Source organism: Mycetomoellerius zeteki, unplaced genomic scaffold (assembly GCF_001594055.1).
Source record: "Mycetomoellerius zeteki isolate Tzet28-1 unplaced genomic scaffold, Tzet1.0 scaffold218, whole genome shotgun sequence".
Taxonomy (NCBI): Eukaryota; Metazoa; Arthropoda; class Insecta; order Hymenoptera; family Formicidae; genus Mycetomoellerius; species Mycetomoellerius zeteki.
This window is the reverse complement of record NW_017257150.1, coordinates 40988-53019: the sequence shown is the minus strand read 5'-3', so window position 1 is coordinate 53019 and position 12032 is coordinate 40988. Positions and strand designations below refer to the sequence as shown.

Below are 12032 nucleotides of genomic sequence, written 5' to 3'. Positions count from 1 at the left end.
CTCTCTCCATTGAAATCTCAATATAAATTCTAGCCTGTTATGCAGTAATCCCAGATTATTATCGTTATTATTATTAGATGAATAAATTATTATACGATGTGCTATTTCACCCTATATTTAATTTATTCACTCATTTAATTCCTCCTATTAAAATAGTGCAAAAAATATAGCGGAAACAATTTTTAAGTCATATCTTGTGGTTACTCTTGACATTCCACGCTGCTTTCATTACTCCATATTTTTTGTATCGCGCTACCTCGTTGAATCGTTTCGTAGTGGATATGTATTGGGATAGATACGTAGTGTTTATGTGCTTGTATGTGTGTGAAGCTCTCTCAGCTGCATTTGCACGATCCTAGTAATTTGTCGCAGCGATGCATTCAACGTTGCGGATCGAAAGGATTAAAAGCATCTATGGATACACGAGCCGGATCGAGTTGCAAAAGCAGTTTGTGTTAATAGCGTTCGATCTTTTCTGTCATCATCGATAAGCTGCGATCAATAAATCATATATCGCGCAACAGCAACGAAGCGCAACATCTATTTTTAGAACCACCTTGTTAACAGCTTAATGTTGAATTTATGATCATTGTTTCTAGACTGCACGCTATTCGCAAACGGTGCAAATGTAAATTGATATTAAATATATATATATATTGCATATGTAATATATGTATATATAGCTTCTTTAATGAAATTATGGGATTCAATTTATCATTATTTCATTAGTTTTATTATATCTTCGGCTACATCGATTATCGACTATTGTAATATATTACTTATACATGAGAAACACACATATGAGCCAAATGTCACTTCAGATGATATCGAGATTAAATAAAGGTTAATATAAGATCAAATCGTATTTTTATCCATCATTAAACGATTTTCTATTGATCTCTCCACATAAATTAAATAGTATTTCAAGTATATCCAAGTATATAAAACTATTATATTTTATTATACTTAGATGTATTTGAATACTGTTTAATTCGTAGTAGCCTTTCAAGTAGTCTTGGAAAATAAATGTAATTATAACGTGCTTCTAAAGAACTTTCTAAAGAACATTCTAAGCTTTTTTGTTGATTTCACAGCACGTTGACTATTAATAGTTATATAAACTCCTATTTGGACGTATTTGCAGAATAGATCCGTTTCCCGTTTTCATGTCATATCGGAAATACCGTTTCTTGTCTCTTCCATGCGACTGCACTAAAGGTATTCGCGTCGCGCGATTTTATGGATGTACATACAACGGAAGCGCATGAAAGCAGGTTGAATACGTTCGATGTGCATCGAGAAAATGTATGCGTGCAGTGGCAGGGCAGAACAACGTGATGAAAATCAAATCCTTTTTGCAGTTTTCTGCTATTTTTTTTTTCAATTTTTTAAAGATCGTTGAATGTTTTATAAACATTTTAGGTAGGTTGCAGTGTAAAGAACTTTTGAGATAAAATAATCAAAGATGTTACATCGTATGTATTTTATTCTGGTAAAATCAATGTAATTTCTAAAAAAAACTTTTTATAAAATATCTCGTATTACCTATGTATTCAAAATATCTTCTTGATTCATGTAAAATTCAATGGCATAAATTTGCAACGTATTTAAAATTGTTAATGTCAAGTGATTTAACGACTAATTGTTGGGCAAACTCTCGTCGATGTTGTGCTTCCTCGAAATTCGCGCAAGCGCTTCGCAAGTTCCCCAGTGTAGAATTACGTCAACGGAATTAACATTCGTCCGATAGACGACAATTTGTCTTTGCGTCATTAAAATTCTTCGAGGAGTTCCCAGGAGAGTTCCCGACTGAAACATCCTCCAACAACTCGGTTGGAGTAGTCGAGTCCTCGAAATGTCGTAAAAAGTTGGCCGATGTTAATGGGTCGGTACGATTACGTGAACCGCAAAGCAGCACGACCAGCCGCGACGAGAGAGGCAAAGAACAAAGTACCGTTATTCCTTGCGCCAAGATGCAGCCGCGATACTCTCGGCTCCTGGAGCATCATGCCACCGTGGACCAAGTTCTCACCGTTGAATTATGCATGATTTCCTGCCCTCGGCCGTCGCCGTAGCCGCTAACCATCCGCGTCACCGCCACTTTCGCCGCGCCTTATTTAATAATCGCGACGAGATCTCTCTAGTACTAAAAAGGCGCGATGATGTTGTGGGTGATGAAAAGCTTACGTGAACCGAGTATACTCAAATATCATTTACAGACAAGATCCAAATTGATTTGAAAAAATAGAAAAGAGAGGCGGTTTGCATTTAATTTTTAATTCGATCCCTGTTAACGTTATTAAATGTCTTTGAATATTTATGTAAAAATTAAATATTTTTATAATCTCTTATTTTCACATAAACATATTTACACACACGTACAAATGAAATATATATTTTTCAAATTTTAATCTAACGTTTAAATTCAGATTTTTCGATTCCACGTATTGTATATATATTATATATATATTTTTTCCATAAATATAAATATAAATGACCGGTTTTAATCCTGGCCTGATTCCTCCTTAGTCGATTAGCAATTGTAGCGGCACGAGAACAATGAGAAGAAAATTAATAAGTACAAATTTATTCGCACGAACTTGTACAAGAATAGTGTTATCGCAAGTGTTACGTCAAAAACTAACAATAAGCATGAACAGAATTTTCAAAAGCTGGACCGGTGAGTACAACGAGCGTTCCAACACGGATATGCTTCGAAGCACCATAATCAGCAGCCAGGGTGCAAGCTCCGTTGATACTTGAAACTTAATCCTCCGCGTCGTTATAAGATAACGGCACTCAGCATCGCGTAAACTTCATTGTTCTCGGGATAAGCGCCTGACATAACATCGCCGTTACATCGTCGTGTCTGCATCGTTTCAAAACGATTGCATTTCCTTTAAATAAAATTGACGTTGCGCTGATTCGATAGACTCATTTGTGAATCGATTAACAGACACTCTTAGAGACATATGCCCTTTCTTCGATATGATTAAAGAAGACGAGATTGTTTGAAATGATGAAATAGAAACTAAAAAGCTTTTTCTCTAGCCTATATACATTAGTTTTTGATTCAGTAAGATAATAATTTATATTAACTTTTTTTGAAAAAATTATATTAACTATTTAAACTTACAAGGAAAAATCGTAAAGCATTTTAAAGGATATCTAACATTTTGTACGGTTTAATATTATTAAATAAACATTCACACAATTATTCACTTAATTATTTCAATAATAATAATTTTACTAACCACAATCGGAATTTTATTACTACTTCGAGTAGAGGAAAAGTATTGTAAAGCAAAGATGTTGCAAGAATTCAAAACAACTGAACTGGAACACAAGATAAGAAGCGCGTAGCGGAAAATGCTCTTCGAAGCAGAGAGAAACACGATGTACATAAAGAACAGGATTCTGCAAAACTAGCAAAAATACAAGAAATCATAGATAGTAAATTATGATTGAACGGTTCGCTAATCACTTTCTTTAATAATTAGTAATTAGTAAAATACTAATGCTGGTAAATGTATTATGGATATCATGTATTATAATATTGCATTTAAAAATATAAAATATTTTCAATAATAGCAATATTCTGAAAAATTAATTATACATCAACATAAGATTTTTTGCTAAACTAAAACTTATTCCTTGTTTAATCACTTCATTTTACGATCTAATCGTAAAATTAAGAGGAGATTATGAAATAGTTTCTTCTATATAATTAAAAATTAATAAAAAATATAATATTTCGTGAACAATTTTTAAAATATTTACAAGAAATATTAGATAGCTTTGATAAAAAATGGCGTATTTCATTCACATATGTTTAATCTCATCGGTCTATCTTAATTTAATATTTTAAAATTTAAAACTATAGTAATGTACAAAGCTTACGTACTTGAGTTTTTACAAAACTGTTAGTATTTAAATTCACATGTCGTAAATGCCTACAAAAAAGCAAAAATGTAAAATGTAGTTTTTCTCAGAAAAATTGGTGTTCCGCGACGAGGGTGCAATCCCTCGAAGCCAGCACCGTTAAGAAGCAGTAGAAATTCTCTATGGTGACATCACCGACCGTTGTTATGCTAAAATTAGGAGTCGAGGTGGAGGACTGGATGAGAAAAAAGAACCAATTGTGCTTCCTATGAATAAAAGGATGAGAGTCACGGGCGGCCCCATGAGAAAAATAAAATTTATATCGACGAAAATTATTACTTTTCACCTTTCTTCACTTCTCTGTTGCTATTTTATCATGTATCATAGAGGGTTATTCCGACCATTAAGGAGGATCTTCAAAAAGATGAACAGTGTAAGAAAATAAATAATTTACGATTATCAGAGGTAACTTTTATACTATCATTGGGAAAAAACTTTAATGAACAATATAATTTTTATTATGAAATCCGCTCGTATACAAAAGTTATGATTTTAATAATATAAAGATTTCACTATTAAAAAAAAATAACCGTAGAATGACAATGTGTTTACCTTCAATTACAAAAACTTCAACGGCAGGTAACAATTTCTCTTTACGGTGACACGCTTACAACTATGCTTTTATACTCAAACACGACTGTTTCTTAAAAGCGTAAGCACGATCTTCAAATGTTAAATTTGCGCTATTTAAAAACATAAAAGTTACCGTTGGCCGAAATAGTTCCATGGACGAAAAAATCTCACCCTGCCCTATAAGAAAGTTAAAAAAAATTTAACTTTAAAACACATAAACTGTTTAAAGAATTTATTCTTTAATTTGCATTGGCAATCAACGATTCGTTAATCGTTCTTGTAGTCAGAAGCAAAAAATTTTAATACTTAACAAATTTGATTTGTCAAATATTCTATTAACCTAAATACGTTCTATAGTAAAAGAAAACTGTAAAAACGTGATTGAGTTTACTGTCGAAGACGTTGGAAGAGCAAAAAGAAAATCGCATTATTGAAGAAAATAGAAAAAAGACAGAAGAACCAGAAACCACGATTCTGCCAGCATCGTAATGATTCGTATCCCGTTATCTTCGAGCGCACGCACGCGGTGCATACAAGCCGCGAGCCAAACCAAACGCGAAGTTTTGCAATAAGTCGAGAATCACGCACGGTAGACACACGGCGCGTATATCCGCTCGTTTTTTCAGCGCGTCTATTTGCCTGAAAAAAATCCGCTTGGAGTAGACGCGTCGCGAGATATAAAATGTACTCTTCGGATTTACGACGATGAAGAATGAAAATAAAAAAAGGACAGAGAGAGAGAGAGAGAGAGAGAGAGAGAGAGAGAGAGGGAGGGAGAAACTCGAGTATGAAGATACATACGTGCGTGCCGGCTCGAGAGCACATGTATATATGGATCAGAGAAAACGGTCGTTTTTGTCAGAGTGGTAAAAAACATTTCCTAGTTCGCGTAGGAGATGCGCTGGAGGCAGAAACAATTTTCGATTCAACGCATGCGAAAATTCATATCGCCGCGTTGAAAGAGGGCAGAGAGAAGCCGAAAAGAGGGAAAGGGGGGGGGAGAGAGAGAGAGAGAGAGAGAGAGAGAGAGAGAAATTCGCACAGAATGGCGAATCGACGTGTTTGCAAATGTTCGACGCGTGGCTGCGACGCCGTGATGGAAGAGAAAAATTGCCTATTTCAGCGTCCAGCATTTTCCCAGGCGTACTACCCGCCCGGACCTGCTCGGTAATCTAGATTGTGACTTGCACGTCGACGAAATATTCCCGGTGCGTGTATGATGACCGCGGGTATCTCCACCCTTTTCGCTCGCGAAACGCTCTCAGGTTTTGTGAGAGTGGACACGGGACGTGACCGTTTGGCGCGATACTTTTTACCTCCCGCTATTTCCTTGGCCGTTTATACGCGACGGCTTTCAGCGACGAATTTATGACAAATTTCTGGACTGCTCGGTAATTTTAATCCACGCGAGATCTGCCTGGTAAAAATATTTGCGAGAAATATTAATGCAGATTTTGCCTTGCGTGCTATTCCGCATCGCGGACCAAGTAACGCCACTGGAATCAGTTATTTCAATGTTTTCAATGTAACTATTACTTAAGACGGCTTTCACGCATTGATTGATTTTACAATCTAATGTTATATCGCACAAGAGAAAGTCGAATCTAATTAAATTCTATTACGGTTGTTTAATTTTTTGTGTCGCGAAAAAAATTACTTTTTTTCAGTGTGCCTTCAGTGACTTTTGAATACGCAACTTAATTTATCTCTAAACGCGCCTGTGACGTAACACACACACACACACATCGTTACGTTATAAACGTCAACCACAAAATTCGCGAGGGCCGAATCGACCGGTAGATGCATTTGTTGCAGTGGTCGACACAACGGGAGGTTTTTATCGGCGTGGATCTTCTTCCGTGTCGCACGCACGGAGGAAAAGGGTTACGATTGCAATATAGTCGAGCGAGTAGGGGAGAACGGGTCGGTTGCTTAGAAAGTCGGTGAAGTATTAGCATGCTCATGTCACGCGAAGAATGAGCGCCGACTATTTGTACGCCGTTTAAGAGGTTCCCGTATTCTGAAAAATATGATACGCGGACAGAGATCGAAGTATCGCGATATTTATAATAATTGTATTGTCACCTCAGAGATCTGTGTATATATTAATACATTTCAGAGAAATGTACCTTATACGTATATTTTTAATCATATATAACTGTTTATGCTTAACACATAAGTTTAGTCAGGCTTATTTTTATACGGTATCGCTTTATAATAATATGTCTTAGAACCACTCAGAACCTACATATGACCCAGCTAGAAAAAGAATCTTATTTTTCTATTTCTTTTCTATTTGCATCCATGTCTAAAAATTCCTTCAATTTTATTTTTAAATTTTTTGTGAGCATAATTGCTTCAACACAATTTTCTAACGTCTATCTATTCTAGTTGATAGCGATTAAAACACGCACCCCCTCTTGCGTGTAAACATGTCATGCTCCTTATCGCAAGCGAAGGCTTCGTTGATACACGCGATATCTAACAACGTATCGAATCTGATAAATAAAATATACAAGCTCTTGTGTACGCGTGTGTGTGTATGTCAAGAAATCTTGTGTATCTTATCGTAAACGAGTATGTGTCGAGCACCTTTATAGTCATCCATAAACAAAAAAAATTCACCATTTTTGAGACATCTCGGAGAAAAAGAGAAAAGGGAGAAACAGAACGTGAGAAGAACGCTCGTTATTGAAGAGAGAACCGAAGTATCATATTAGGCGAATTTGCGCGACATTCGCCGTTGTGAGGTAAAGAGATGAAGAATTCCTGGGAAAACACGTAGTCGCTCGTGTGTGTGTGTGTGTGTGTGTGTGTGTGTGTTGGGAAAGGCGCGAAGAGAGGCGCGATTTATTGGATGAAATGCAAATTGAATCGTAGTTAGCGAGAGGGTGCCGAGAAACGACGCGAGTAAATCGTGCCACCTTCCCGCACCTCTTTCGATTCTCCCTCCGTCTCTCTTTTCTTTTTCCCTCTCCTTCCTTATGAGCCACTACCTCTCTCTGTCTCGATTCCACCGCGTTCTTTCTCCGATAATTCGCACATAAATTCACGACAAATTGAAATAAAAACTGGGTCGATCGAAATGCAATTTACCCGAATGCACAACGCCAGCGCGGCAAGAAGGACCGAGGCAGAGATCGTTTACCTTTCGAGAGCCAATCATGCGCGGGCGTGATTTCCTCCATGCGATCTCCTCGCAGTTAATTGCCTACTTTGCATCTGTTTCTGATTTTCGCGCGCAGCGATTCGCGAAAATTACCGAATTCGTCGATTTTCATCGCAACCTCGCTCTTCTTTCGAGGAAACGATTCATACCATTTACGTTCATCGCTCGTGTACGCGTTGTGTTATTTTCGAGAATTTTCACGTGGAGAAATTTATATTGCTCGATTCGCGGTTAAAACAACATTTTAAATAGCGAGTCCAAATGGCGCCTTTTATTGCTACATCTATTAAAAGAATACGTATTATAAATAAATGTCAGTGCCTTCGTCACAATTTGCATTTTGAGCAAGGACACTTTTAATGACGGTTATTTGCCGCAGAAAAAATTTGCAAATAAAATTGGGGTCACTTTCATAAAATTCAGAAAAATATATCACTCTCTCAACGCACACTCATCTCTCACTATGATAAATATGTTTCTATCTTTCGTTCTTTTTATTTTTCCCTTTTTACATCGCTATTTTCTCGTTTATAACTACAAATCAAAAACTTTGTGTTGTTGCTTTGATGTGGTTTTGATTTACATTGATTATATGCCAGATGCTTCATTACTATTGGCCTATCACAAAGTTGCCAATAGTATAGAATACTCTGCAGTTAAATCGCAAACTCGTATGCAAGCACAACAATATACAGTATAAGCGTAGTGCAAGAGTAACATTTAAACAAAACAACTTCTTCTCAAAACCACTGAAATGTGTTCTAGAGTTAAATATAACACCTTCGTGTATGCAGAAACTTGTTAGTTTAAATACTGCCACGGCTATCATTTTTAAATTTAATTTTTTTGTACGCATATATGTATGTAAGTGTGTATAAGATTGAAAATTTAAGTGACGTAATAAGACAAAGCATTTTTTTAATTCGGGTACAACTTTCAAAAATAAATTATAAGATTTCACGTAATATAAAGTTGCGATAAAAATTAATCAAATTTTGACACTCACGTGATTAAAAACAAATACACGTATGTATTTTTTGTCAGGCATAATATAGAACTTTCGACCTCGCAAGAGATTGTATTTACTGTTTATCGGGAAAAAGGCCATTTATTCGATGTATGAATTTATTGGGGAGTTCAAGTGGATATTTTTCGCAAAGTCAATAAATATAAATAGATAAAAGTATGGCAAATTGTTACGCGGTAACAAAATCGCGGTAAACCAGACAATCAAAGCAAATTGAATATTGCAATGACAGTTACAACAGTTATAAATATTTTAAACCAATTAAAGAACTGTCAATTGAAGAACGTCAGTCTCAATATGTGAAAGATACAACGTTCAAAAATCTATTTCAGTCATATACGTATGCAATTATCTTGTTTAAAATTATCTTGATATCTTATTCAATAATGCATATTTAAAGTGTTCGTGGCATTCGTTTAATTATACATGAAATTCAAAGAATAATCACGACAATCATGTAGATATGAAATGGATTCGATAAAAAAAATTCGATAAAATCTCATAATATAATTATTATTGAGATGCGTACTATTGAGATTCTCATTTATTAGGGAACTCTGCCTTTTATGTCGATTTGTAATAATGCATAATTGTATAAATGCATTTTTTTTCGCATGCAAAAAAAACATTCCTTCATTATTCTACATTATCTTTAAAAATTTATATACGAAATGAAAGGAGATTTATGTAAAAGATTTATGTAAAAGACACAAGGATCGAATTCTTCTATGCTTAGTTTCATTAAACCAATTGATCGTAAACTGATATTTTATATTAAAACTATGCAAAATTTTGTATGATCAAAAAGTATTAAATATTAAAGAGTCTAGCATATTCAATTAGTTGCAATTATGGTGATTCTATTAGTTTGCCAATATTCGCTGTTTACCGATATTTCCATGTTTCGAATATCTGCACCGATATTGGTTTATTATCGTACAACTATTAGCTTACACATACCTATATTTATTTTCGAACATAAAAATTATTCTGGTAATATATTAAACAGGAAATAGTAGAAATATTGTATATTTTTTTAAAATCCAATCAAAATTTCGTTTATCTTATTTTAAAGTAAAATTGCATCCATTGTGACGATTATAAATAGATTACGCGAAGCATTTGCCGCTTTCCTCTTATTTCAAATATATATCATAAGGAAATTATGACATACACATATATGACACGTAATATGAAAGTATATATGGCCAAATATCTCATAAGACGTTTAGTCGCCCTAAACGTGATGGTCAGCTAATTTCAATCGCTACAAACCGCGTGCTTGCGTGATGCCGCTGGCATCTTCACGCTCCACATATCGAAGGCATGCCACGAGAATTCGCAGACCGAACGGAAATGCACGGATTTGAGCGAACATTCAGGGACCGATATGTCGCATTCCGTTCTAATAACACCGATGGTGCATCGACGGTCCATCCGACCGATTACTCATTAAAGCTGTTTGCACGGCGACATATTTCACGAACATATCAATTAGTCTCGATCACCGGTAGGTTTCTCGATAGACAGATGTACTATTTATAAAAGATCGACTAGACGTTTGATATCTAATTACATGATTTATTCAACGCATACGTCTGGAAATTGTCGCTTACCTCGCGATCACGTACGATGAATGCATCTCCGTAGAATATCGACTTACTCCAATCTATAAGTAAAAAAAAAAACGAAAATGTTATTCTACAATACCGTAACACAACTTATTACTAATGTAATGGTTTGAAATTATCCTATGAGTTAATTTCGTTTCAACTAGTCCAAACTACTCACTGCCAGTCCAAATGTATAATATATTTGTTTATCACTTGGTTTTATTTTAATTTCTTCAAATTTTAATCTTCGCTGGCAAACCAAGAGAATTACGAAACAAATTCATTTCGCACATAATATAGTCAAAGCTCGTCGGTACAAAAGCAAATACAAATGCGTGTTTAATCACTTTCACGCTTTAGCATTTGAATTCCTAAAGCTATCAGTTGCAATATCGCCGAAAAGCACAATAAATGATGATGCCAGATGCTGCACCGTAATATAAGGAGAGTATCTTTGCTCCACCGAAAGGAACTGAGGACTTTCGATCTAATTCTATTAGGAAGCAAGTTGGGACACTCCAATTAACGAATTCTTGCCAACCGAATAGAATTAATAAATTTTTGCACACAATTTGACGCCAAATGTCGCCTGACATGACTGAGCAGCTTGCGTTACATTTTAATTAAATATTTGTATTCTTTTTCCATATAGCGTAGGGGTTTCTTCGTCCATACACTGAAAAAAATATTTGTGTGGAATTATATTATTATACTGGTTTTTTCCGACCCAGCATAATCATATAACATTACTTAAATATGATTGTAAAATTACCTAAATGACTGGAAAATTACTTAAATATTTATGTTATTTTCCAGTCATTTAGGTAATTTTACAATCATATTTAAGTAATGTTACATAATTATACTAGGTCGAAAAAAAACCCAGTATAATATCATGTAATTTTACACAAACATTTTTTTCAGTGTAGGATTATTCTAGCCAGCGATAACATTTATGTTTTCACATAAACAACGCATATTTAACCTTTGAAGGTCGTGCTTACGCTTTTAAGAAGCAGTCGCGTGTTTGAATATAGTAGTTTTAAGTATATCACCGCAAAGGAAAATTGTTTCCTACTGGTGGAAGCTTTTGTGATTGAAGGTAAATATAATTATATTGTTATTTTCATGATCATTTCAATAGTAAAATCTTTATATTTTTTAAGCCATGATTTTTATATACGAGCGAATTTCACAATTATATTATATGAAAATTATATTGAGAGTGCTCATTAAAATTTTTAAATAATAGTACAAAATTTACCCTTAATAATTGTCAACTATTTTCTTATAGGTAGTATTCGCGTTTTTTTTTTTGAAAATTTTCCTTAATGAGCGACATAACCCTACATTTTTATACATCGGTTTAGATAATTATGTCTTTCTCCGTTGTATGTAAATTTTTATGTTTAAAAGGTTACATTACGTTCAGTAATAAATCAGTTATGTTTGAAATATAATTCGAAATATATAATATTTTAGTATGTGAGACATTTTTCTGCAAATTTTTATATCACTTTAAAGTTGAAATTGACGGAATAGTCCCACTCTACCCCATGTATATTATATGTAGTTATAAATCCATGTTTTTTAATCAATGTTCTCGATCACTTCAACACTAATGTAAACAATTGTTATGACAAATTGTATAAAAATATTACGCAATCAATAAAATAATATTTTTACTACATTTCAATAGTAACTGATA

At 34.4% G+C, this 12032-nt stretch overlaps 1 protein-coding gene across 1 annotated transcript in view; it reads right to left on the bottom strand.

Annotated features, from left to right (window-relative positions):
• Pgant9 (polypeptide N-acetylgalactosaminyltransferase 9) overlaps positions 1-10383 on the bottom strand; it is a 106655-nt gene extending 96272 nt beyond the window's left edge. The window contains exon 1 of the mRNA XM_018448040.1: positions 10328-10383. The gene's annotated coding sequence lies outside the window, so the exon portion shown is untranslated. The remainder of the gene's footprint in view (positions 1-10327) is intronic.
• Between the last annotated feature and the right edge of the window lie 1649 nt (positions 10384-12032).